Consider the following 26,945-nt stretch of genomic DNA (forward strand, 5'->3'; position numbering starts at 1 on the left):
ATTAGGACGGAGCAACATGCAATGCCCCTTACAAGAGCCATGTAGTACAGCATATTACAAACATAAGTCCCATTATTGGGGAGTGGGTGTCCCATGGTATTTGCTTATGCTTTCCCATTATAAGCTGCCAAAAATTAGGACAGAGCAACTTGCAATGCCCGTTACAAGAGCCATGCAGTACAGCATATTACAAACATAAGTCCCATTATTGGGGAGTGGGTGTCCATGGTATTTGCTTATGCTTTCCCAGCAAAAGCTGCCAAAAATTAGGACGGAGCAACTTGCAATGCCCCTTACAAGAGCCATGCAGTACAGCATATTACAAACATAAGTCCCATTATTGGGGCGTGGGTGTCCCATAGTATTTGCTTATGCTTTCCCAGCAAAAGCTGCCAAAAATTAGGACGGAGCAACTTGCAATGCCCCTTACAAGAGCCATGCAGTACAGCATACTACAAACATACGTCCCATTATTGGGGAGTGAGTGTCCCATGGTATTTTCTTATGCTTTCCCAGTAAAAGCTGGCAAAAATTAGGACGGAGCAACTTGCAATGCCCCTTATAAGAGCCATTCAGTACAGCATATTACAAACATAAGTCCCATTACTGGGGAGAGGGTGTCCCATAGTATTTGCTTAAGCTTTCCCAGCAAAAGCTGCCAAAAATTAGGACGGAGCAACTTGCAATGCCCCTTACAAGAGCCATGCAGTACAGCATATTACAAACATAAGTCCCATTATTGGGAAGTGGGTGTCCCATAGTATTTGCTTATGCTTTCCCAGCAAAAGCTGCCAAAAATTAGGACGGAGCAACTTGCAATGCCCCTTACAAGAGCCATGCAGTACAGCATATTACAAACATAAGTCCCATTATTGGGGAGTGGGTGTCCCATAGTATTTGCTTATGCTTTCCCAGCAAAAGCTGCCAAAAATTAGGATGGAGCAACTTGCAATGCCCCTTACAAGAGCCATGCAGTACGGCATATTACAAACATAAGTCCCATTATTGGGGAGTGGGTGTCCCATAGTATTTGCTTATGCTTTCCCAGCAAAAGCTGCCAAAAATTAGGATGGAGCAACTTGCAATGCCCCTTACAAGAGCCATGCAGTACAGCATATTACAAACATAAGTCCCATTATTGGGGAGTGGGTGTCCCATAGTATTTTCTTATGCTTTCCCAGCAAAAGCTGCCAAAAATTAGGACGGAGCATCTTGCAATGCCCCTTACAAGAGCCATGCAATACAGCATATTACAAACATAAGTCCCATTATTGGGGAGTGGATGTCCCATAGTATTTGCTTATGCTTTCCAAGCAAAAGCTGCCAAAAATTAGGACGGAGCAACTTGCAATGCCCCTTACAAGAGCCATGCAGTACAGCATATTACAAACATAAGTCCCATTGTTGGGGATTGGGTGTCCCATAGTATTTGCTTATGCTTTCCCAGCAAAAGCTGCCAAAAATTAGGACGGAGCAACTTGCAATGCCCCTTACAAGACCAATGTAGTACAGCATATTACAAACATAAGTCCCATTATTGGGGAGTGGGTGTCCCATGGTATTTGCTTATGCTTTCCCAGCAAAAGCTGCCAAAAATTAGGACGGAGCAACTTGCAATGCCCCTTACAAGAGCCATGCAGTACAGCATATTACAAACATAAGTCCCATTATTGGGGAGTGGGTGTCCCATAGGATTTGCTTATGCTTTCCCTTCAAAAGCTGCCAAAAATTAGGACGGAGCAACTTGCAATGCCCCTTACAAGAGCCATGTAGTACAGCATATTACAAACATAAGTCCCATTATTGGGGAGTGGGTGTCCCATGGTATTTGCTTATGCTTTCCCATTATAAGCTTCCAAAAATTAGGACAGAGCAACTTGCAATGCCCGTTACAAGAGCCATGCAGTACAGCATATTACAAACATAAGTCCCATTATTGGGGAGTGGGTGTACATGGTATTTGCTTATGCTTTCCCAGCAAAAGCTGCCAAAAATTAGGACGGAGCAACTTGCAATGCCCCTTACAAGAGCCATGCAGTACAGCATATTACAAACATAAGTCCCATTATTGGGGCGTGGGTGTCCCATAGTATTTGCTTATGGTTTCCCAGCAAAAGCTGCCAAAAAGTAGGACGGAGCAACTTGCAATGCCCCTTACAAGAGCCATGCAGTACAGCATATTACAAACATAAGTCCCATTATTGGGGAGTGAGTGTCCCATGGTATTTTCTTATGCTTTCCCAGTAAAAGCTGGCAAAAATTAGGACGGAGCAACTTGCAATGCCCCTTAAAAGAGCCATTCAGTACAGCATATTACAAACATAAGTCCCATTATTGGGGAGTGGGTGTCCCATAGTATTTGCTTATGCTTTCCCAGCAAAAGCTGCCAAAAATTAGGACGGAGCAACTTGCAATGCCCCTTACAAGAGCCATGCAGTACAGCATATTACAAACATAAGTCACATTATTGGGGAGTGGGTGTCCCATGGTATTTGCTTATGCTTTCCCAGTAAAAGCTGCCAAAAATTAGGACAGAGCAACTTGCAATGCCCCTTACAAGAGCCAAGCAGTACAGCATATTACAAACATAAGTCCCATTATTGGGGAGTGGGTGTCCCATATTATTTTCTTATGCTTTCCCAGCAAAAGCTGCCAAAAATTAGGACGGAGCAACTTGCAATGCCCCTTACAAGACCAATGTAGTACAGCATATTACAAACATAAGTCCCATTATTGGGGAGTGGGTGTCCCATGGTATTTGCTTATGCTTTCCCAGCAAAAGCTGCCAAAAATTAGGACGGAGCAACTTGCAATGCCCCTTACAAGAGCCATGCAGTACAGCATATTACAAACATAAGTCCCATTATTGGGGAGTGGGTGTCCCATAGTATTTGCTTATGCTTTCCCAGCAAAAGCTGCCAAAAATTAGGACGGAGCAACATGCAATGCCCCTTACAAGAGCCATGTAGTACAGCATATTACAAACATAAGTCCCATTATTGGGGAGTGGGTGTCCCATGGTATTTGCTTATGCTTTCCCATTATAAGCTGCCAAAAATTAGGACAGAGCAACTTGCAATGCCCGTTACAAGAGCCATGCAGTACAGCATATTACAAACATAAGTCCCATTATTGGGGAGTGGGTGTCCATGGTATTTGCTTATGCTTTCCCAGCAAAAGCTGCCAAAAATTAGGACGGAGCAACTTGCAATGCCCCTTACAAGAGCCATGCAGTACAGCATATTACAAACATAAGTCCCATTATTGGGGCGTGGGTGTCCCATAGTATTTGCTTATGCTTTCCCAGCAAAAGCTGCCAAAAATTAGGACGGAGCAACATGCAATGCCCCTTACAAGAGCCATGCAGTACAGCATATTACAAACATAAGTCCCATTATTGGGGAGTGAGTGTCCCATGGTATTTTCTTATGCTTTCCCAGTAAAAGCTGGCAAAAATTAGGACGGAGCAACTTGCAATGCCCCTTATAAGAGCCATTCAGTACAGCATATTACAAACATAAGTCCCATTATTGGGGAGTGGGTGTCCCATAGTATTTGCTTATGCTTTCCCAGCAAAAGCTGCCAAAAATTAGGACGGAGCAACTTGCAATGCCCCTTACAAGAGCCATGCAGTACAGCATATTACAAACATAAGTCCCATTATTGGGGAGTGGGTGTCCCATAGTATTTGCTTATGCTTTCCCAGTAAAAGCTGCCAAAAATTAGGACGGAGCAACTTGCAATGCCCCTTACAAGAGCAATGCAGTACGGCATATTACAAACATAAGTCCCATTATTGGGGAGTGGGTGTCCCATATTATTTGCTTATGCTTTTCCAGCAAAAGCTTCCAAAAATTAGGATGGAGCAACTTGCAATGCCCCTTACAAGAGCCATGCAGTACAGCATATTACAAACATAAGTCCCATTATTGGGGAGTGGGTGTCCCATGGTATTTGCTTATGTTTTCCCAGCAAAAGCTTCCACAAATTAGGAAGGAGCAACTTGCAATGCCCCTTACAAGAGCCATGCAGTACGGCATATTACAAACATAAGTCCCATTATTGGGGAGTGGGTGTCCCATATTATTTGCTTATGCTTTCCAAGCAAAAGCTGCAAAAAATTAGGACGGAGCAACTTGCAATGCCCCTTACAAGAGCCATGCAGTACAGCATATTACAAACATAAGTCCCATTATTGGGGAGTGGGTGTCCCATGGTATTTGCTTATGCTTTCCCAGCAAAAGCTGCCAAAAATTAGGACGGAGCAACTTGCAATGCCCCTTACAAGAGCCATGCAGTACTGCATATTACAAACATAAGTCCCATTACTGGGGAGAGGGTGTCCCATAGTATTTGCTTAAGCTTTCCCAGCAAAAGCTGCCAAAAATTAGGACGGAGCAACTTGCAATGCCTCTTACAAGAGCCATGCAGTACAGAATATTACAAACATAAGTCCCATTATTGGGGAGTGGGTGTCCCATAGTATTTGCTTATGCTTTCCCAGCAAAAGCTGCCAAAAATTAGGACGGAGCAACTTGCAATGCCCCTTACAAGAGCCATGCAGTACGGCATATTACAAACATAAGTCCCATTATTGGGGAGTGGGTGTCCCATAGTATTTGCTTTTGCTTTCCCAGCAAAAGCTGCCAAAAATTAGGATGGAGCAACTTGCAATGCCCCTTACAAGAGCCATGCAGTACAGCATATTACAAACATAAGTCCCATTATTGGGGAGTGGGTGTCCCATAGTATTTTCTTATGCTTTCCCAGCAAAAGCTGCCAAAAATTAGGACGGAGCATCTTGCAATGCCCCTTACAAGAGCCATGCAGTACAGCATATTACAAACATAAGTCCCATTATTGGGGAGTGGATGTCCCATAGTATTTGCTTATGTTTTCCAAGCAAAAGCTGCCAAAAATTAGGACGGAGCAACTTGCAATGCCCCTTACAAGAGCCATGCAGTACAGCATATTACAAACATAAGTCCCATTGTTGGGGAGTGGGTGTCCCATAGTATTTGCTTATGCTTTCCCAGCAAAAGCTGCCAAAAATTAGGACGGAGCAACTTGCAATGACCCTTACAAGAGCCATGCAGTACAGCATATTACAAACATAAGTCCCATTATTGGGGAGTGGGTGTCCCATATTATTTTCTTATGCTTTCCCAGCAAAAGCTGCCAAAAATTAGGACGGAGCAACTTGCAATGCCCCTTACAAGACCAATGTAGTACAGCATATTACAAACATAAGTCCCATTATTGGGGAGTGGGTGTCCCATGGTATTTGCTTCTGCTTTCCCAGCAAAAGCTGCCAAAAATTAGGATGGAGCAACTTGCAATGCCCCTTACAAGAGCCATGCAGTACAGCATATTACAAACATAAGTCCCATTATTGGGGAGTGGGTGTCCCATAGTATTTGCTTATGCTTTCCCTGCAAAAGCTGCCAAAAATTAGGACGGAGCAACTTGCAATGCCCCTTACAAGAGCCATGCAGTACAGCATATTACAAACATAAGTCCCATTATTGGGCAGTGGGTGTCCCATAGTATTTGCTTATGCTTTCCCAGCAAAAGCTGCCAAAAATTAGGACGGAGCAACTTGCAATGCCCCTTACAAGAGCCATGCAGTACAGCATATTACAAACATAAGTCCCATTACTGGGGAGAGGGTGTCCCATAGTATTTGCTTAAGCTTTCCCAGCAAAAGCTGCCAAAAATTAGGACGGAGCAACTTGCAATGCCTCTTACAAGAGCCATGCAGTACAGAATATTACAAACATAAGTCCCATTATTGGGGAGTGGGTGTCCCATAGTATTTGCTTATGCTTTCCCAGCAAAAGCTGCCAAAAATTAGGACGGAGCAACTTGCAATGCCCCTTACAAGAGCCATGCAGTACGGCATATTACAAACATAAGTCCCATTATTGGGGAGTGGGTGTCCCATAGTATTTGCTTTTGCTTTCCCAGCAAAAGCTGCCAAAAATTAGGATGGAGCAACTTGCAATGCCCCTTACAAGAGCCATGCAGTACAGCATATTACAAACATAAGTCCCATTATTGGGGAGTGGGTGTCCCATAGTATTTTCTTATGCTTTCCCAGCAAAAGCTGCCAAAAATTAGGACGGAGCATCTTGCAATGCCCCTTACAAGAGCCATGCAGTACAGCATATTACAAATATAAGTCCCATTATTGGGGAGTGGATGTCCCATAGTATTTGCTTATGTTTTCCAAGCAAAAGCTGCCAAAAATTAGGACGGAGCAACTTGCAATGCCCCTTACAAGAGCCATGCAGTACAGCATATTACAAACATAAGTCCCATTATTGGGGAGTGGGTGTCCCATAGTATTTGCTTATGCTTTCCCTGCAAAAGCTGCCAAAAATTAGGACGGAGCAACTTGCAATGCCCCTTACAAGAGCCATGTAGTACAGCATATTACAAACATAAGTCCCATTATTGGGGAGTGGGTGTCCCATGGTATTTGCTTATGCTTTCCCATTATAAGCTGCCAAAAATTAGGACAGAGCAACTTGCAATGCCCGTTACAAGAGCCATGCAGAACAGCATATTACAAACATAAGTCCCATTATTGGGGAGTGTGTGTCACATGGTATTTGCTTATGCTTTCCCAGCAAAAGCTGCCAAAAATTAGGACGGAGCAACTTGCAATGCCCCTTACAAGAGCCATGCAGTACAGCATATTACAAACATAAGTCCCATTATTGGGGCGTGGGTGTCCCATAGTATTTGCTTATGCTTTCCCAGCAAAAGCTGCCAAAAATTAGGACGGAGCAACTTGCAATGCCCCTTACAAGAGCCATGCAGTACAGCATATTACAAACATAAGTCCCATTATTGGGGAGTGGGTGTCCCATGGTATTTTCTTATGCTTTCCCAGTAAAAGCTGGCAAAAATTAGGACGGAGCAACTTGCAATGCCCCTTACAAGAGCCATTCAGTACAGCATATTACAAACATAAGTCCCATTATTGGGGAGTGGGTGTCCCATATTATTTTCTTATGCTTTCCCAGCAAAAGCTGCCAAAAATTAGGACGGAGCAACTTGCAATGCCCCTTACAAGACCAATGTAGTACAGCATATTACAAACATAAGTCCCATTATTGGGGAGTGGGTGTCCCATGGTATTTGCTTATGCTTTCCCAGCAAAAGCTGCCAAAAATTAGGACGGAGCAACTTGCAATGCCCCTTTCAAGAGCCATGCAGTACGGCATATTACAAACATAAGTCCCATTATTGGGGAGTGGGTGTCCCATATTATTTGCTTATGCTTTCCAAGCAAAAGCTGCAAAAAATTAGGACGGAGCAACTTGCAATGCCCCTTACAAGAGCCATGCAGTACAGCATATTACAAACATAAGTCCCATTATTGGGGAGTGGGTGTCCCATGCTATTTGCTTATGCTTTTCCAGCAAAAGCTTCCAAAAATTAGGATGGAGCAACTTGCAATGCCCCTTACAAGAGCCATGCAGTACAGCATATTACAAACATAAGTCCCATTATTGGGGAGTGGGTGTCCCATGGTATTTGCTTATGCTTTTCCAGCAAAAGCTGCCAAAAATTAGGACGGAGCAACTTGCAATGCCCCTTACAAGAGCAATGCAGAACAGCATATTACAAACATAAGTCCCATTACTGGGGAGAGGGTGTCCCATAGTATTTGCTTAAGCTTTCCCAGCAAAAGCTGCCAAAAATTAGGACGGAGCAACTTGCAATGCCCCTTACAAGAGCCATGCAGTACAGCATATTACAAACATAAGTCCCATTATTGGGGAGTGGGTGTCCCATAGTATTTGCTTATGCTTTCCCAGCAAAAGCTGCCAAAAATTAGGACGGAGCAACTTGCAATGCCCCTTACAAGAGCCATGCAGTACAGCATATTACAAACATAAGTCCCATTACTGGGGAGAGGGTGTCCCATAGTATTTGCTTAAGCTTTCCCAGCAAAAGCTGCCAAAAATTAGGACGGAGCAACTTGCAATGCCTCTTACAAGAGCCATGCAGTACAGAATATTACAAACATAAGTCCCATTATTGGGGAGTGGGTGTCCTATAGTATTTGCTTATGCTTTCCCAGCAAAAGCTGCCAAAAATTAGGACGGAGCAACTTGCAATGCCCCTTACAAGAGCCATGCAGTACGGCATATTACAAACATAAGTCCCATTATTGGGGAGTGGGTGTCCCATAGTATTTGCTTTTGCTTTCCCAGCAAAAGCTGCCAAAAATTAGGATGGAGCAACTTGCAATGCCCCTTACAAGAGCCATGCAGTACAGCATATTACAAACATAAGTCCCATTATTGGGGAGTGGGTGTCCCATAGTATTTTCTTATGCTTTCCCAGCAAAAGCTGCCAAAAATTAGGACGGAGCATCTTGCAATGCCCCTTACAAGAGCCATGCAGTACAGCATATTACAAACATAAGTCCCATTATTGGGGAGTGGATGTCCCATAGTATTTGCTTATGCTTTCCAAGCAAAAGCTGCCAAAAATTAGGACGGAGCAACTTGCAATGCCCCTTACAAGAGCCATGCAGTACAGCATATTACAAACATAAGTCCCATTGTTGGGGAGTGGGTGTCCCATAGTATTTGCTTATGCTTTCCCAGCAAAAGCTGCCAAAAATTAGGACGGAGCAACTTGCAATGACCCTTACAAGAGCCATGCAGTACAGCATATTACAAACATAAGTCCCATTATTGGGGAGTGGGTGTCCCATATTATTTTCTTATGCTTTCCCAGCAAAAGCTGCCAAAAATTAGGACGGAGCAACTTGCAATGCCCCTTACAAGACCAATGTAGTACAGCATATTACAAACATAAGTCCCATTATTGGGGAGTGGGTGTCCCATGGTATTTGCTTATGCTTTCCCAGCAAAAGCTGCCAAAAATTAGGACGGAGCAACTTGCAATGCCCCTTACAAGAGCCATGCAGTACAGCATATTACAAACATAAGTCCCATTATTGGGGAGTGGGTGTCCCATAGTATTTGCTCATGCTTTCCCTGCAAAAGCTGCCAAATATTAGGACGGAGCAACTTGCAATGCCCCTTACAAGAGCCATGTAGTACAGCATATTACAAACATAAGTCCCATTATTGGGGAGTGGGTGTCCCATGGTATTTGCTTATGCTTTCCCATTATAAGCTGCCAAAAATTAGGACAGAGCAACTTGCAATGCCCGTTACAAGAGCCATGCAGAACAGCATATTACAAACATAAGTCCCATTATTGGGGAGTGTGTGTCCCATGGTATTTGCTTATGCTTTCCCAGCAAAAGCTGCCAAAAATTAGGACGGAGCAACTTGCAATGCCCCTTACAAGAGCCATGCAGTACAGCATATTACAAACATAAGTCCCATTATTGGGGAGTGGGTGTCCCATGGTATTTTCTTATGCTTTCCCAGTAAAAGCTGGCAAAAATTAGGACGGAGCAACTTGCAATGCCCCTTACAAGAGCGATTCAGTACAGCATATTACAAACATAAGTCCCATTATTGGGGAGTGGGTGTCCCATAGTATTTGCTTATGCTTTCCCAGCAAAAGCTGCCAAAAATTAGGACGGAGCAACTTGCAATGCCCCTTACAAGAGCCATGCAGTACAGCATATTACAAACATAAGTCCCATTATTGGGGAGTGGGTGTCCCATGGTATTTGCTTATGCTTTCCCAGTAAAAGCTGCCAAAAATTAGGACGGAGCAACTTGCAAAGCCCCTTACAAGAGCAATGCAGTACAGCATATTACAAACATAAGTCCCATTATTGGGGAGTGGGTGTCCCATAGTATTTGCTTATGCTTTCCCAGCAAAACCTGCCAAAAATTAGGACGGAGCAACTTGCAATGCCCCTTACAAGAGCCATGCAGTACAGCATATTACAAACATAAGTCCCATTATTGGGGAGTGTATGTCCCATGGTATTTTCTTATGCTTTCCCAGTAAAAGCTGCCAAAAATTAGGACGGAGCAACTTGCAATGCCCCTTACAAGAGCCATGCAGTAGAGCATATTACAAACATAAGTCCCATTATTAGGCAGTGGGTGTTCCATAGTATTTGCTTATGTTTTCCCAGCAAAAGCTGCCACAAATTAGGAAGGAGCAACTTGCAATGCCCCTTACAAGAGCCATGCAGTACGGCATATTACAAACATAAGTCCCATTATTGGGGAGTGGGTGTCCCATATTATTTGCTTATGCTTTCCAAGCAAAAGCTGCCAAAAATTAGGACGGAGCAACTTGCAATGCCCCTTACAAGAGCTATGCAGTACAGCATATTACAAACATAAGTCCCATTATTGGGGAGTGGGTGTCCCATGGTATTTGCTTATGCTTTTCCAGCAAAAGCTTCCAAAAATTAGGACGGAGCAACTTGCAATGCCCCTTACAAGAGCCATGCAGTACAGCATATTACAAACATAAGTCCGATTATTGGGGAGTGGGTGTCCCATGGTATTTGCTTATGCTTTCCCAGCAAAAGCTGCCAAAAATTAGGACGGAGCAACTTGCAATGCCTCTTACAAGAGCCATGCAGTACAGCATATTACAAACATAAGTCCCATTATTGGGGAGTGGGTGTCCCATAGTATTTGCTAACGATTTCCAAGCAAAAGCTACCAAAAATTAGAACGGAGCAACTTGCAATGCCCCTTACAAGAGCCATGCAGTACAGCATATTACAAACATAAGTCCCATTATTGGGGAGTGGGTGTCCCAGAGTATTTCCTTACGATTTCCCAGCAAAAGCTGCCACAAATTAGGACGGAGCAACTTGCAATGCCCCTTACAAGAGCCATGCAGTACAGCATATTACAAACATAAGTCCCATTATTGGGGAGTGGGTGTCCCATAGTATTTGCTTATGCTTTCCCAGCAAAAGCTGCCAAAAATTAGGACGGAGCAACTTCCAATGCCCCATACAAGAGCCATGCAGTACAGCATATTACAAACATAAGTCCCATTATTGGGGAGTGGGTGTCCCATGGTATTTGCTTATGCTTTCCCAGTAAAAGCTGCCAAAAATTAGGACGGAGCAACTTGCAATGCACCTTACAAGAGCCATGCAGTACAACATATTACAAACATAAGTCCCATTATTGGGGAGTGGGTGTCCCATTGTATTTTCTTATGCTTTCCCAGCAAAAGCTGCCAAAAATTAGGATGGAGCAACTTGCAATGCCCCTTACAAGAGCCATGCAGTACAGCATATTACAAACATAAGTCCCATTATTGGGGCGTGGGTGTCCCATTGTATTTGCTTATGCTTTCCAAGGAAAAGCTGCCAAAAATTAGGACGGAGCAACTTGCAATGCCCCTTACAAGAGCCATGCAGTACAGCATATTACAAACATAAGTCCCATTATTGGGGAGTGGGTGTCCCATGGTATTTGCTTATGCTTTTCCAGCAAAAGCTGCCAAAAATTAGGACGGAGCAACTTGCAATGCCTCTTACAAGAGCCATGCAGTACAGCATATTACAAACATAAGTCCCATTATTGGGGAGTGGGTGTTCCATAGTATTTGCTTATGCTTTCCCAGGAAAAGCTGCCAAAAATTAGGACGGAGCAACTTGCAATGCCCCTTACAAGAGCAATGCAGTACAGCATATTATAAACATAAGTCCCATTATTGTGGTGTGGGTGTCCCATAGTATTTGCTTATGCTTTCCCAGCAAAAGCAGCCAAAAATTACGACGAGCAACTTGCAATGCCCCTTACAAGAGCCATGCAGTAAAGCATATTACAAACATAAGTCCCATTATTGGGGAGTGGGTGTCCCATAGTATTTGCTTATGCTTTCCCAGCAAAAGCTGCCAAAAATTAGGACGGAGCAACTTGCAATGCCCCTTACAAGAGCCATGCAGTACAGCATATTACAAACATAAGTCCCATTATTGGGGAGTGGGTGTCCCATGGTATTTTCTTATGCTTTCCCAGTAAAAGCTGCCAAAAATTAGGACGGAGCAACTTGCAATGCACCTTACAAGAGCCATGCAGTACAACATATTACAAACATAAGTCCCACTATTGGGGAGTGGGTGTCCCATTGTATTTTCTTATGCTTTCCCAGCAAAAGCAGCCAAAAATTAGGATGGAGCAACTTGCAATGCCCCTTACAAGAGCCATGCAGTACAGCATATTACAAACATAAGTCCCATTATTGGGGCGTGGGTGTCCCATTGTATCTGCTTATGCTTTCCAAGCAAAAGCTGCCAAAAATTAGGACGGAGCAACTTGCAATGCCCCTTACAAGAGCCATGCAGTACAGCATATTACAAACATAAGTCCCATTATTGGGGAGTGGGTGTCCCATGGTATTTGCTTATGCTTTCCCAGTAAAAGCTGCCAAAAATTAGGACGGAGCAACTTGCAATGCCCCTTACAAGAGCCATGCAGTACAGCATATTACAAACATAAGTCCCATTATTGGGGAGTGGGTGTCCCATGGTATTTGCTTATGCTTTTCCAGCAAAAGCTTCCAAAAATTAGGACGGAGCAACTTGCAATGCCCCTTACAAGAGCCATGCAGTACAGCATATTACAAACATAAGTCCCATTATTGGGGAGTGGGTGTCCCATGGTATTTGCTTATGCTTTCCCAGCAAAAGCTGCCAAAAATTAGGACGGAGCAACTTGCAATGCCTCTTACAAGAGCCATGCAGTACAGCATATTACAAACATAAGTCCCATTATTGGGGAGTGGGTGTCCCATAGTATTTGCTTACGATTTCCAAGCAAAAGCTGCCAAAAATTAGGATGGAGCAACTTGCAATGCCCCTTACAAGAGCCATGCAGTACAGCATATTACAAACATAAGTCCCATTATTGGGGAGTGGGTGTCCCAGAGTATTTGCTTACGCTTTCCCAGCAAAAGCTGCCACAAATTAGGATGGAGCAACTTGCAATGCCCCTTACAAGAGCCATGCAGTACAGCATATTACAAACATAAGTCCCATTATTGGGGAGTGGGTGTCCCATAGTATTTGCTTATGCTTTCCCAGCAAAAGCTGCCAAAAATTAGGATGGAGCAACTTGCAATGCCCCTTACAAGAGCCATGCAGTACAGCATATTACAAACATAAGTCCCATTATTGGGGAGTGGGTGTCCCATAGTATTTGCTTATGCTTTCCCAGGAAAAGCTGCCAAAAATTAGGACGGAGCAACTTGCAATGCCCCTTACAAGAGCAATGCAGTACAGCATATTATAAATATAAGTCCCATTATTGGGGTGTGGGTGTCCCATAGTATTTGCTTATGCTTTCCCAGCAAAAGCTGCCAAAAATTAGGACGGAGCAACTTGCAATGCCCCTTACAAGAGCCATGCAGTACAGCATATTACAAACATAAGTCCCATTATTGGGGAGTGGGTGTCCCATAGTATTTGCTTATGCTTTCCCAGCAAAAGCTGCCAAAAATTAGGACGGAGCAACTTGCAATGCCCCTTACAAGAGCCATGCAGTACTGCATATTACAAACATAAGTCCCATTATTGGGGAGTGGGTGTCCCATGGTATTTTCTTATGCTTTCCCAGTAAAAGCTGCCAAAAATTAGGACGGAGCAACTTGCAATGCCCCTTACAAGAGCCATGCAGTACAGCATATTACAAACATAAGTCCCATTATTGGGCAGTGGGTGTTCCATAGTATTTGCTTATGTTTTCCCAGCAAAAGCTGCCACAAATTAGGAAGGAGCAACTTGCAATGCCCCTTACAAGAGCCATGCAGTACGGCATATTACAAACATAAGTCCCATTATTGGGGAGTGGGTGTCCCATAGTATTTGCTTATGATTTCCAAGCAAAAGCTACCAAAAATTAGGACCGAGCAACTTGCAATGCCCCTTACAAGAGCCATGCAGTACAGCATATTAAAAACATAAGTCCCATTATTAGGGAGTGGGTGTCCCATAGTATTTGCTTATGCTTTCCAAGCAAAAGCTGCCAAAAATTAGGACGGAGCAACTTGCAATGCCCCTTACAAGAACCATGCAGTACAGCATATTACAAACATAAGTCCCATTATTGGGGAGTGGGTGTCCCATGGTATTTGCTTATGCTTTTCCAGCAAAAGCTTCCAAAAATTAGGACGGAGCAACTTGCAATGCCCCTTACAAGAGCCATGCAGTACAGCATATTACAAACATAAGTCCCATTATTGGGGAGTGGGAGTCCCATGGTATTTGCTTATGATTTCCCAGCAAAAGCTGCCAAAAATTAGGACGGAGCAACTTGCAATGCCTCTTACAAGAGCCATGCAGTACAGCATATTACAAACATAAGTCCCATTATTGGGGAGTGAGTGTCCCATAGTATTTGCTTACGCTTTCCAAGCAAAAGCTGCCAAAAATTAGGATGGAGCAACTTGCAATGCCCCTTACAAGAGCCAAGCAGTACAGCATATTACAAACATAAGTCCCATTATTGGGGAGTGGGTGTCCCATAGTATTTGCTTATGCTTTCCCAGCAAAAGCTGCCAAAAAATAGGTCGGAGCAACTTGCAATGCCCCTTACAAGAGCCATGCAGTACAGCATATTACAAACATAAGTCCCATTATTGGGGAGTGGGTGTCCCATAGTATTTGCTTATGCTTTCCCAGCAAAAGCTGCCAAAAATTAGGATGAAGCAAATTGCAATGCCCCTTACAAGAGCCATGCAGTACAGCATATTACAAACATAAGTCCCATTATTGGGGAGTGGGTGTCCCATAGTATTTGCTTATGCTTTCCCAGCAAAAGCTGATAAAAATTAGGACGGAGCAACTTGCAATGCCCCTTACAAGAGCCATGCAGTACAGCATATTACAAACATAAGTCCCATTATTGGGGCGTGGGTGTCCCATAGCATTTGCTTATGCTTTCCCAGCAAAAGCTGCCAAAAATTAGGACGGAGCAACTTGCAATGCCCATTACAAGAGCCATGCAGTACAGCATATTACAAACATAAGTCCCATTATTGGGGAGTGGGTGTCCCATAGTATTTGCTTATGCTTTCCCAGCAAAAGCTGCCAAAAATTAGGATGGAGCAACTTGCAATGCCCCTTACAAGAGCCATGCAGTACAGCATATTACAAACATAAGTCCCATTATTGGGGAGTGGGTGTCCCATAGTATTTGCTTATGCTTTCCCAGGAAAAGCTGCCAAAAATTAGGACGGAGCAACTTGCAATGCCCCTTACAAGAGCAATGCAGTACAGCATATTATAAACATAAGTCCCATTATTGGGGTGTGGGTGTCCCATAGTACTTGCTTATGCTTTCCCAGCAAAAGCTGCCAAAAATTAGGACGGAGCAACTTGCAATGCCCCTTACAAGAGCCATGCAGTACAGCATATTACAAACATAAGTCCCATTATTGGGGTGTGGGTGTCCCACAGTACTTGCTTATGCTTTCCCAGCAAAAGCTGCCAAAAATTAGGACGGAGCAACTTGCAATGCCCCTTACAAGAGCCATGCAGTACAGCATATTACAAACATAAGTCCCATTATTGGGGAGTGGGTGTCACATAGTATTTGCTTATGCTTTCCCAGCAAAAGCTGCCAAAAATTAGGACGGAGCAACTTGCAATGCCCCTTACAAGAGCCATGCAGTACAGCATATTACAAACATAAGTCCCATTATTGGGGAGTGGGTGTCCCAGAGTATTTGCTTACGCTTTCCCAGCAAAAGCTGCCACAAATTAGGACGGAGCAACTTGCAATGCCCCTTACAAGAGCCATGCAGTACAGCATATTACAAACATAAGTCCCATTATTGGGGAGTGGGTGTCCCATAGTATTTGCTTATGCTTTCCCAGCAAAAGCTGCCAAAAATTAGGATGGAGCAACTTGCAATGCCCCTTACAAGAGCCATGCAGTACAGCATATTACAAACATAAGTCCCATTATTGGGGAGTGGGTGTCCCATAGTATTTGCTTATGCTTTCCCAGCAAAAGCTGCCAAAAATTAGGACGGAGCAACTTGCAACGCCCCTTGCAAGAGCCAAGCAGTACAGCATATTACAAACATAAGTCCCATTATTGGGGAGTGGGTGTCCCATAGTATTTGCTTATGCTTTCCCAGCAAAAGCTGCCAAAAATTAGGACGGAGCAACTTGCAATGCCCCTTACAAGAGCCATGCAGTACAGCATATTACAAACATAAGTCCCATTATTGGGGAGTGGGTGTCCCATAGTATTTGCTTATGCTTTCCCAGCAAAAGCTGCCAAAATTTAGGATGAAGCAAATTGCAAGGCCCCTTACAAGAGCCATGCAGTACAGCATATTACAAACATAAGTCCCATTATTGGGGAGTGGGTGTCCCATAGTATTTGCTTATGCTTTCCCAGGAAAAGCTGCCAAAAATTAGGACGGAGCAACTTGCAATGCCCCTTACAAGAGCAATGCAGTACAGCATATTATAAACATAAGTCCCATTATTGGGGTGTGGGTGTCCCATAGTATTTGCTTATGCTTTCCCAGCAAAAGCTGCCAAAAATTAGGACGGAGCAACTTGCAATGCCCCTTACAAGAGCCATGCAGTACAGCATATTACAAACATAAGTCCCATTATTGGGGAGTGGGTGTCCCATAGTATTTGCTTATGCTTTCCCAGCAAAAGCTGCCAAAAATTAGGACAGAGCAACTTGCAATGCCCATTACAAGAGCCATGCAGTACAGCATATTACAAACATAAGTCCCATTATTGTGGAGTGGGTGTCCCATAGTATTTGCTTATGATTTCCCAGCAAAAGCTGCAAAAAATTAGGACGGAGCAACTTGCAATGCCCCTTACAAGAGCCATGCAGTACAGCATATTACAAACATAAATCCCATTATTGGGGAGTGGGTGTCCCATGGTATTTGCTTATGCTTTCCCAGCAAAAGCTGCCAAAAATTAGGACGGAGCAACTTGCAATGCCTCTTACAAGAGCCATGCAGTGCAGCATATTACAAACATAAGTCCCATTATTGGGGAGTGAGTGTCCCATAGTATTTGCTTACGCTTTCCAAGCAAAAGCTGCCAAAAATTAGGATGGAGCAACTTGCAATGCCCCTTACAAGAGCCAAGCAGTACAGCATATTACAAACATAAGTCCCATTATTGGGGAGTGGGTGTCCCATAGTATTTGCTTATGCTTTCCCAGCAAAAGCTGCCAAAAAATAGGTCGGAGCAACTTGCAATGCCCCTTACAAGAGCCATGCAGTACAGCATATTACAAACATAAGTCCCATTATTGGGGAGTGGGTGTCCCATAGTATTTGCTTATGCTTTCCCAGCAAAAGCTGCCAAAAATTAGGATGAAGCAAATTGCAATGCCCCTTACAAGAGCCATGCAGTACAGCATATTACAAACATAAGTCCCATTATTGGGGAGTGGGTGTCCCATAGTATTTGCTTATGCTTTCCCAGCAAAAGCTGATAAAAATTAGGACGGAGCAACTTGCAATGCCCCTTACAAGAGCCATGCAGTACAGCATATTACAAACATAAGTCCCATTATTGGGGCGTGGGTGTCCCATAGCATTTGCTTATGCTTTCCCAGCAAAAGCTGCCAAAAATTAGGACGGAGCAACTTGCAATGCCCATTACAAGAGCCATGCAGTACAGCATATTACAAACATAAGTCCCATTATTGGGGAGTGGGTGTCCCATAGTATTTGCTTATGCTTTCCCAGCAAAAGCTGCCAAAAATTAGGATGGAGCAACTTGCAATGCCCCTTACAAGAGCCATGCAGTACAGCATATTACAAACATAAGTCCCATTATTGGGGAGTGGGTGTCCCATAGTATTTGCTTATGCTTTCCCAGGAAAAGCTGCCAAAAATTAGGATGGAGCAACTTGCAATGCCCCTTACAAGAGCAATGCAGTACAGCATATTATAAACATAAGTCCCATTATTGGGGTGTGGGTGTCCCATAGTACTTGCTTATGCTTTCCCAGCAAAAGCTGCCAAAAATTAGGACGGAGCAACTTGCAATGCCCCTTACAAGAGCCATGCAGTACAGCATATTACAAACATAAGTCCCATTATTGGGGTGTGGGTGTCCCACAGTACTTGCTTATGCTTTCCCAGCAAAAGCTGCCAAAAATTAGGACGGAGCAACTTGCAATGCCCCTTACAAGAGCCATGCAGTACAGCATATTACAAACATAAGTCCCATTATTGGGGAGTGGGTGTCACATAGTATTTGCTTATGCTTTCCCAGCAAAAGCTGCCAAAAATTAGGACGGAGCAACTTGCAATGCCCCTTACAAGAGCCATGCAGTACAGCATATTACAAACATAAGTCCCATTATTGGGGAGTGGGTGTCCCAGAGTATTTGCTTACGCTTTCCCAGCAAAAGCTGCCACAAATTAGGACGGAGCAACTTGCAATGCCCCTTACAAGAGCCATGCAGTACAGCATATTACAAACATAAGTCCCATTATTGGGGAGTGGGTGTCCCATAGTATTTGCTTATGCTTTCCCAGCAAAAGCTGCCAAAAATTAGGATGGAGCAACTTGCAATGCCCCTTACAAGAGCCATGCAGTACAGCATATTACAAACATAAGTCCCATTATTGGGGAGTGGGTGTCCCATAGTATTTGCTTATGCTTTCCCAGCAAAAGCTGCCAAAAATTAGGACGGAGCAACTTGCAATGCCCCTTGCAAGAGCCAAGCAGTACAGCATATTACAAACATAAGTCCCATTATTGGGGAGTGGGTGTCCCATAGTATTTGCTTATGCTTTCCCAGCAAAAGCTGCCAAAAATTAGGACGGAGCAACTTGCAATGCCCCTTACAAGAGCCATGCAGTACAGCATATTACAAACATAAGTCCCATTATTGGGGAGTGGGTGTCCCATAGTATTTGCTTATGCTTTCCCAGCAAAAGCTGCCAAAATTTAGGATGAAGCAAATTGCAAGGCCCCTTACAAGAGCCATGCAGTACAGCATATTACAAACATAAGTCCCATTATTGGGGAGTGGGTGTCCCATAGTATTTGCTTATGCTTTCCCAGGAAAAGCTGCCAAAAATTAGGACGGAGCAACTTGCAATGCCCCTTACAAGAGCAATGCAGTACAGCATATTATAAACATAAGTCCCATTATTGGGGTGTGGGTGTCCCATAGTATTTGCTTATGCTTTCCCAGCAAAAGCTGCCAAAAATTAGGACGGAGCAACTTGCAATGCCCCTTACAAGAGCCATGCAGTACAGCATATTACAAACATAAGTCCCATTATTGGGGAGTGGGTGTCCCATAGTATTTGCTTATGCTTTCCCAGCAAAAGCTGCCAAAAATTAGGACGGAGCAACTTGCAATGCCCATTACAAGAGCCATGCAGTACAGCATATTACAAACATAAGTCCCATTATTGTGGAGTGGGTGTCCCATAGTATTTGCTTATGATTTCCCAGCAAAAGCTGCAAAAAATTAGGACGGAGCAACTTGCAATGCCCCTTACAAGAGCCATGCAGTACAGCATATTACAAACATAAATCCCATTATTGGGGAGTGGGTGTCCCATGGTATTTGCTTATGCTTTCCCAGCAAAAGCTGCCAAAAATTAGGACGGAGCAACTTGCAATGCCCCTTACAAGAGCAATGCAGTACAGCATATTACAAACATAAGTCCCATTATTGGGGCGTGGGTGTCCCATAGTATTTGCTTATGCTTTCCCAGCAAAACCTGCCAAAAATTAGGATGGAGCAACTTGCAATGCCCCTTACAAGAGCCATGCAGTACAGCATATTACAAACATAAGTCCCATTATTGGGGAGTGGATGTCCCATGGTATTTTCTTATGCTTTCCCAGTAAAAGCTGCCAAAAATTAGGACGGAGCAACTTGCAATGCCCCTTACAAGAGCCATGCAGTACAGCATATTACAAACATAAGTCCCATTATTGGGCAGTGGGTGTTCCATAGTATTTGCTTATGTTTTCCAGCAAAAGCTGCCACAAATTAGGAAGGAGCAACTTGCAATGCCCCTTACAAGAGCCATGCAGTACGGCATATTACAAACATAAGTCCCATTATTGGGGAGTGGGTGTCCCATATTATTTGCTTATGCTTTCCAAGCAAAAGCTGCCAAAAATTAGGACGGAGCAACTTGCAATGCCCCTTACAAGAGCCATGCAGTACAGCATATTACAAACATAAGTCCCATTATTGGGGAGTGGGAGTCCCATGGTATTTGCTTATGCTTTTCCAGCAAAAGCTTCCAAAAATTAGGACGGAGCAACTTGCAATGCCCCTTACAATAGCCATGCAGTACAGCATATTACAAACATAAGTCCCATTATTGGGGATTGGGTGTCCCATGGTATTTGCTTATGCTTTCCCAGCAAAAGCTGCCAAAAATTAGGACGGAGCAACTTGCAATGCCCCTTACAAGAGCCATGCAGTACAGCATATTATAAACATAAGTCCCATTATTGGGGAGTGGGTGTCCCATAGTATTTGCTTACGATTTCCAAGCAAAAGCTACCAAAAATTAGAACGGAGCAATTTGCAATGCCCCTTACAAGAGCCATGCAGTACAGCATATTACAAACATAAGTCCCATTATTGGGGAGTGGGTGTCCCAGAGTATTTCCTTACGATTTCCCAGCAAAAGCTGCCACAAATTAGGACGGAGCAACTTGCAATGCCCCTTACAAGAGCCATGCAGTACAGCATATTACAAACATAAGTCCCATTATTGGGGAGTGGGTGTCCCATAGTATTTGCTTATGCTTTCCCAGCAAAAGCTGCCAAAAATTAGGACGGAGCAACTTGCAATGCCCCTTACAAGAGCCATGCAGTACAGCATATTACAAACATAAGTCCCATTATTGGGGAGTGGGTGTCCCATGGTATTTGCTTATGCTTTCCCAGTAAAAGCTGCCAAAAATTAGGACGGAGCAACTTGCAATGCCCCTTACAAGAGCCATGCAGTACAGCATATTACAAACATAAGTCCCTTTATTGGGGAGTGGGTGTCCCATGGTATTTGCTTATGCTTTTCCAGCAAAAGCTTCCAAAAATTAGGATGGAGCAACTTGCAATGCCCCTTACAAGAGCCATGCAGTACAGCATATAACAAACATAAGTCCCATTATTGGGGAGTGGGTGTCCCATGGTATTTGCTTATTCTTTCCCAGCAAAAGCTGCCAAAAATTAGGACAGAGCAACTTGCAATGCCTCTTACAAGAGCCATGCAGTACAGCATATTACAAACATAAGTCCCATTATTGGGGAGTGGGTGTCCCCTAGTATTTGCTTACGATTTCCAAGCAAAAGCTGCCAAAAAATAGGACGGAGCAACTTTCAATGCCCCTTACAAGAGCCATGCAGTACAGCATATTACAAACATAAGTCCCATTATTGGGGAGTGGGTGTCCCAGAGTATTTGCTTACGCTTTCTCAGCAAAAGCTGCCACAAATTAGGACGGAGCAACTTGCAGTGCCCCTTACAAGAACCATGCAGTACAGCATATTACAAACATAAGTCCCATTATTGGGGAGTGGGTGTCCCATAGTATTTGCTTATGCTTTCCCAGCAAAAGCTGCCAAAAATTAGGATGGAGCAACTTGCAATGCCCCTTACAAGAGCCATGCAGTACAGCATATTACAAACATAAGTCCCATTATTGGGGAGTGGGTGTCCCATAGTATTTGCTTATGATTTCCCAGCAAAAGCTGCAAAAAATTAGGACGGAGCAACTTGCAATGCCCCTTACAAGACCCATGCAGTACAGCATATTACAAACATAAATCCCATTATTGGGGAGTGGGTGTCCCATGGTATTTGCTTATGCTTTCCCAGCAAAAGCTGCCAAAAATTAGGACGGAGCAACTTGCAATGCCCCTTACAAGAGCCATGCAGTACAGCATATTACAAACATAAGTCCCTTTATTGGGGAGTGGGTGTCCCATGGTATTTGCTTATGCTTTTCCAGCAAAAGCTTCCAAAAATTAGGATGGAGCAACTTGCAATGCCCCTTACAAGAGCCATGCAGTACAGCATATAACAAACATAAGTCCCATTATTGGGGAGTGGGTGTCCCATGGTATTTGCTTATTCTTTCCCAGCAAAAGCTGCCAAAAATTAGGACAGAGCAACTTGCAATGCCTCTTACAAGAGCCATGCAGTACAGCATATTACAAACATAAGTCCCATTATTGGGGAGTGGGTGTCCCCTAGTATTTGCTTACGATTTCCAAGCAAAAGCTGCCAAAAAATAGGACGGAGCAACTTTCAATGCCCCTTACAAGAGCCATGCAGTACAGCATATTACAAACATAAGTCCCATTATTGGGGAGTGGGTGTCCCAGAGTATTTGCTTACGCTTTCTCAGCAAAAGCTGCCACAAATTAGGACGGAGCAACTTGCAGTGCCCCTTACAAGAACCATGCAGTACAGCATATTACAAACATAAGTCCCATTATTGGGGAGTGGGTGTCCCATAGTATTTGCTTATGCTTTCCCAGCAAAAGCTGCCAAAAATTAGGACGGAGCAACTTGCAATGCCCCTTGCAAGAGCCAAGCAGTACAGCATATTACAAACATAAGTCCCATTATTGGGGAGTGGGTGTCCCATAGTATTTGCTTATGCTTTCCCAGCAAAAGCTGCCAAAAATTAGGACGGAGCAACTTGCAATGCCCCTTACAAGAGCCATGCAGTACAGCATATTACAAACATAAGTCCCATTATTGGGGAGTGGGTGTCCCATAGTATTTGCTTATGCTTTCCCAGCAAAAGCTGCCAAAATTTAGGATGAAGCAAATTGCAATGCCCCTTACAAGAGCCATGCAGTACAGCATATTACAAACATAAGTCCCATTATTGGGGAGTGGGTGTCCCATAGTATTTGCTTATGCTTTCCCAGGAAAAGCTGCCAAAAATTAGGACGGAGCAACTTGCAATGCCCCTTACAAGAGCAATGCAGTACAGCATATTATAAACATAAGTCCCATTATTGGGGTGTGGGTGTCCCATAGTATTTGCTTATGCTTTCCCAGCAAAAGCTGCCAAAAATTAGGACGGAGCAACTTGCAATGCCCCTTACAAGAGCCATGCAGTACAGCATATTACAAACATAAGTCCCATTATTGGGGAGTGGGTGTCCCATAGTATTTGCTTATGCTTTCCCAGCAAAAGCTGCCAAAAATTAGGACGGAGCAACTTGCAATGCCCATTACAAGAGCCATGCAGTACAGCATATTACAAACATAAGTCCCATTATTGTGGAGTGGGTGTCCCATAGTATTTGCTTATGATTTCCCAGCAAAAGCTGCCAAAAATTAGGACGGAGCAACTTGCAATGCCCCTTACAAGAGCCATGCAGTACAGCATATTACAAACATAAATCCCATTATTGGGGAGTGGGTGTCCCATGGTATTTGCTTATGCTTTCCCAGCAAAAGCTGCCAAAAATTAGGACGGAGCAACTTGCAATGCCCCTTACAAGAGCAATGCAGTACAGCATATTACAAACATAAGTCCCATTATTGGGGCGTGGGTGTCCCATAGTATTTGCTTATGCTTTCCCAGCAAAACCTGCCAAAAATTAGGATGGAGCAACTTGCAATGCCCCTTACAAGAGCCATGCAGTACAGCATATTACAAACATAAGTCCCATTATTGGGGAGTGGATGTCCCATGGTATTTTCTTATGCTTTCCCAGTAAAAGCTGCCAAAAATTAGGACGGAGCAACTTGCAATGCCCCTTACAAGAGCCATGCAGTACAGCATATTACAAACATAAGTCCCATTATTGGGCAGTGGGTGTTCCATAGTATTTGCTTATGTTTTCCAGCAAAAGCTGCCACAAATTAGGAAGGAGCAACTTGCAATGCCCCTTACAAGAGCCATGCAGTACGGCATATTACAAACATAAGTCCCATTATTGGGGAGTGGGTGTCCCATATTATTTGCTTATGCTTTCCAAGCAAAAGCTGCCAAAAATTAGGACGGAGCAACTTGCAATGCCCCTTACAAGAGCCATGCAGTACAGCATATTACAAACATAAGTCCCATTATTGGGGAGTGGGAGTCCCATGGTATTTGCTTATGCTTTTCCAGCAAAAGCTTCCAAAAATTAGGACGGAGCAACTTGCAATGCCCCTTACAATAGCCATGCAGTACAGCATATTACAAACATAAGTCCCATTATTGGGGATTGGGTGTCCCATGGTATTTGCTTATGCTTTCCCAGCAAAAGCTGCCAAAAATTAGGACGGAGCAACTTGCAATGCCCCTTACAAGAGCCATGCAGTACAGCATATTATAAACATAAGTCCCATTATTGGGGAGTGGGTGTCCCATAGTATTTGCTTACGATTTCCAAGCAAAAGCTACCAAAAATTAGAACGGAGCAACTTGCAATGCCCCTTACAAGAGCCATGCAGTACAGCATATTACAAACATAAGTCCCATTATTGGGGAGTGGGTGTCCCAGAGTATTTCCTTACGATTTCCCAGCAAAAGCTGCCACAAATTAGGACGGAGCAACTTGCAATGCCCCTTACAAGAGCCATGCAGTACAGCATATTACAAACATAAGTCCCATTATTGGGGAGTGGGTGTCCCATAGTATTTGCTTATGCTTTCCCAGCAAAAGCTGCCAAAAATTAGGACGGAGCAACTTGCAATGCCCCTTACAAGAGCCATGCAGTACAGCATATTACAAACATAAGTCCCATTATTGGGGAGTGGGTGTCCCATGGTATTTGCTTATGCTTTCCCAGTAAAAGCTGCCAAAAATTAGGACGGAGCAACTTGCAATGCCCCTTACAAGAGCCATGCAGTACAGCATATTACAAACATAAGTCCCTTTATTGGGGAGTGGGTGTCCCATGGTATTTGCTTATGCGTTTCCAGCAAAAGCTTCCAAAAATTAGGATGGAGCAACTTGCAATGCCCCTTACAAGAGCCATGCAGTACAGCATATAACAAACATAAGTCCCATTATTGGGGAGTGGGTGTCCCATGGTATTTGCTTATTCTTTCCCAGCAAAAGCTGCCAAAAATTAGGACAGAGCAACTTGCAATGCCTCTTACAAGAGCCATGCAGTACAGCATATTACAAACATAAGTCCCATTATTGGGGAGTGGGTGTCCCCTAGTATTTGCTTACGATTTCCAAGCAAAAGCTGCCAAAAAATAGGACGGAGCAACTTTCAATGCCCCTTACAAGAGCCATGCAGTACAGCATATTACAAACATAAGTCCCATTATTGGGGAGTGGGTGTCCCAGAGTATTTGCTTACGCTTTCTCAGCAAAAGCTGCCACAAATTAGGACGGAGCAACTTGCAGTGCCCCTTACAAGAACCATGCAGTACAGCATATTACAAACATAAGTCCCATTATTGGGGAGTGGGTGTCCCATAGTATTTGCTTATGCTTTCCCAGCAAAAGCTGCCAAAAATTAGGATGGAGCAACTTGCAATGCCCCTTACAAGAGCCATGCAGTACAGCATATTACAAACATAAGTCCCATTATTGGGGAGTGGGTGTCCCATAGTATTTGCTTATGATTTCCCAGCAAAAGCTGCAAAAAATTAGGACGGAGCAACTTGCAATGCCCCTTACAAGACCCATGCAGTACAGCATATTACAAACATAAATCCCATTATTGGGGAGTGGGTGTCCCATGGTATTTGCTTATGCTTTCCCAGCAAAAGCTGCCAAAAATTAGGACGGAGCAACTTGCAATGCCCCTTACAAGAGCCATGCAGTACAGCATATTACAAACATAAGTCCCTTTATTGGGGAGTGGGTGTCCCATGGTATTTGCTTATGCTTTTCCAGCAAAAGCTTCCAAAAATTAGGATGGAGCAACTTGCAATGCCCCTTACAAGAGCCATGCAGTACAGCATATAACAAACATAAGTCCCATTATTGGGGAGTGGGTGTCCCATGGTATTTGCTTATTCTTTCCCAGCAAAAGCTGCCAAAAATTAGGACAGAGCAACTTGCAATACCTCTTACAAGAGCCATGCAGTACAGCATATTACAAACATAAGTCCCATTATTGGGGAGTGGGTGTCCCCTAGTATTTGCTTACGATTTCCAAGCAAAAGCTGCCAAAAAATAGGACGGAGCAACTTTCAATGCCCCTTACAAGAGCCATGCAGTACAGCATATTACAAACATAAGTCCCATTATTGGGGAGTGGGTGTCCCAGAGTATTTGCTTACGCTTTCTCAGCAAAAGCTGCCACAAATTAGGACGGAGCAACTTGCAGTGCCCCTTACAAGAACCATGCAGTACAGCATATTACAAACATAAGTCCCATTATTGGGGAGTGGGTGTCCCATAGTATTTGCTTATGCTTTCCCAGCAAAAGCTGCCAAAAATTAGGATGGAGCAACTTGCAATGCCCCTTACAAGAGCCATGCAGTACAGCATATTACAAACATAAGTCCCATTATTGGGGAGTGGGTGTCCCATAGTATTTGCTTATGATTTCCCAGCAAAAGCTGCAAAAAATTAGGACGGAGCAACTTGCAATGCCCCTTACAAGACCCATGCAGTACAGCATATTACAAACATAAATCCCATTATTGGGGAGTGGGTGTCCCATGGTATTTGCTTATGCTTTCCCAGCAAAAGCTGCCAAAAATTAGGACGGAGCAACTTGCAATGCCCCTTACAAGAGCAATGCAGTACAGCATATTACAAACATAAGTCCCATTATTGGGGCGTGGGTGTCCCATAGTATTTGCTTATGCTTTCCCAGCAAAACCTGCCAAAAATTAGGACGGAGCAACTTGCAATGCCCCTTACAAGAGCCATGCAGTACAGCATATTACAAACATAAGTCCCATTATTGGGGAGTGGATGTCCCATGGTATTTTCTTATGCTTTCCCAGTAAAAGCTGCCAAAAATTAGGACGGAGCAACTTGCAATGCCCCTTACAAGAGCCATGCAGTACAGCATATTACAAACATAAGTCCCATTATTGGGCAGTG

This window comes from Phyllobates terribilis, unplaced genomic scaffold, assembly GCF_046119375.1.
Source record: "Phyllobates terribilis strain yellow unplaced genomic scaffold, ASM4611937v1 Scaffold_4__5_contigs__length_816908805, whole genome shotgun sequence".
NCBI lineage: Eukaryota > Metazoa > Chordata > Amphibia > Anura > Dendrobatidae > Phyllobates > Phyllobates terribilis.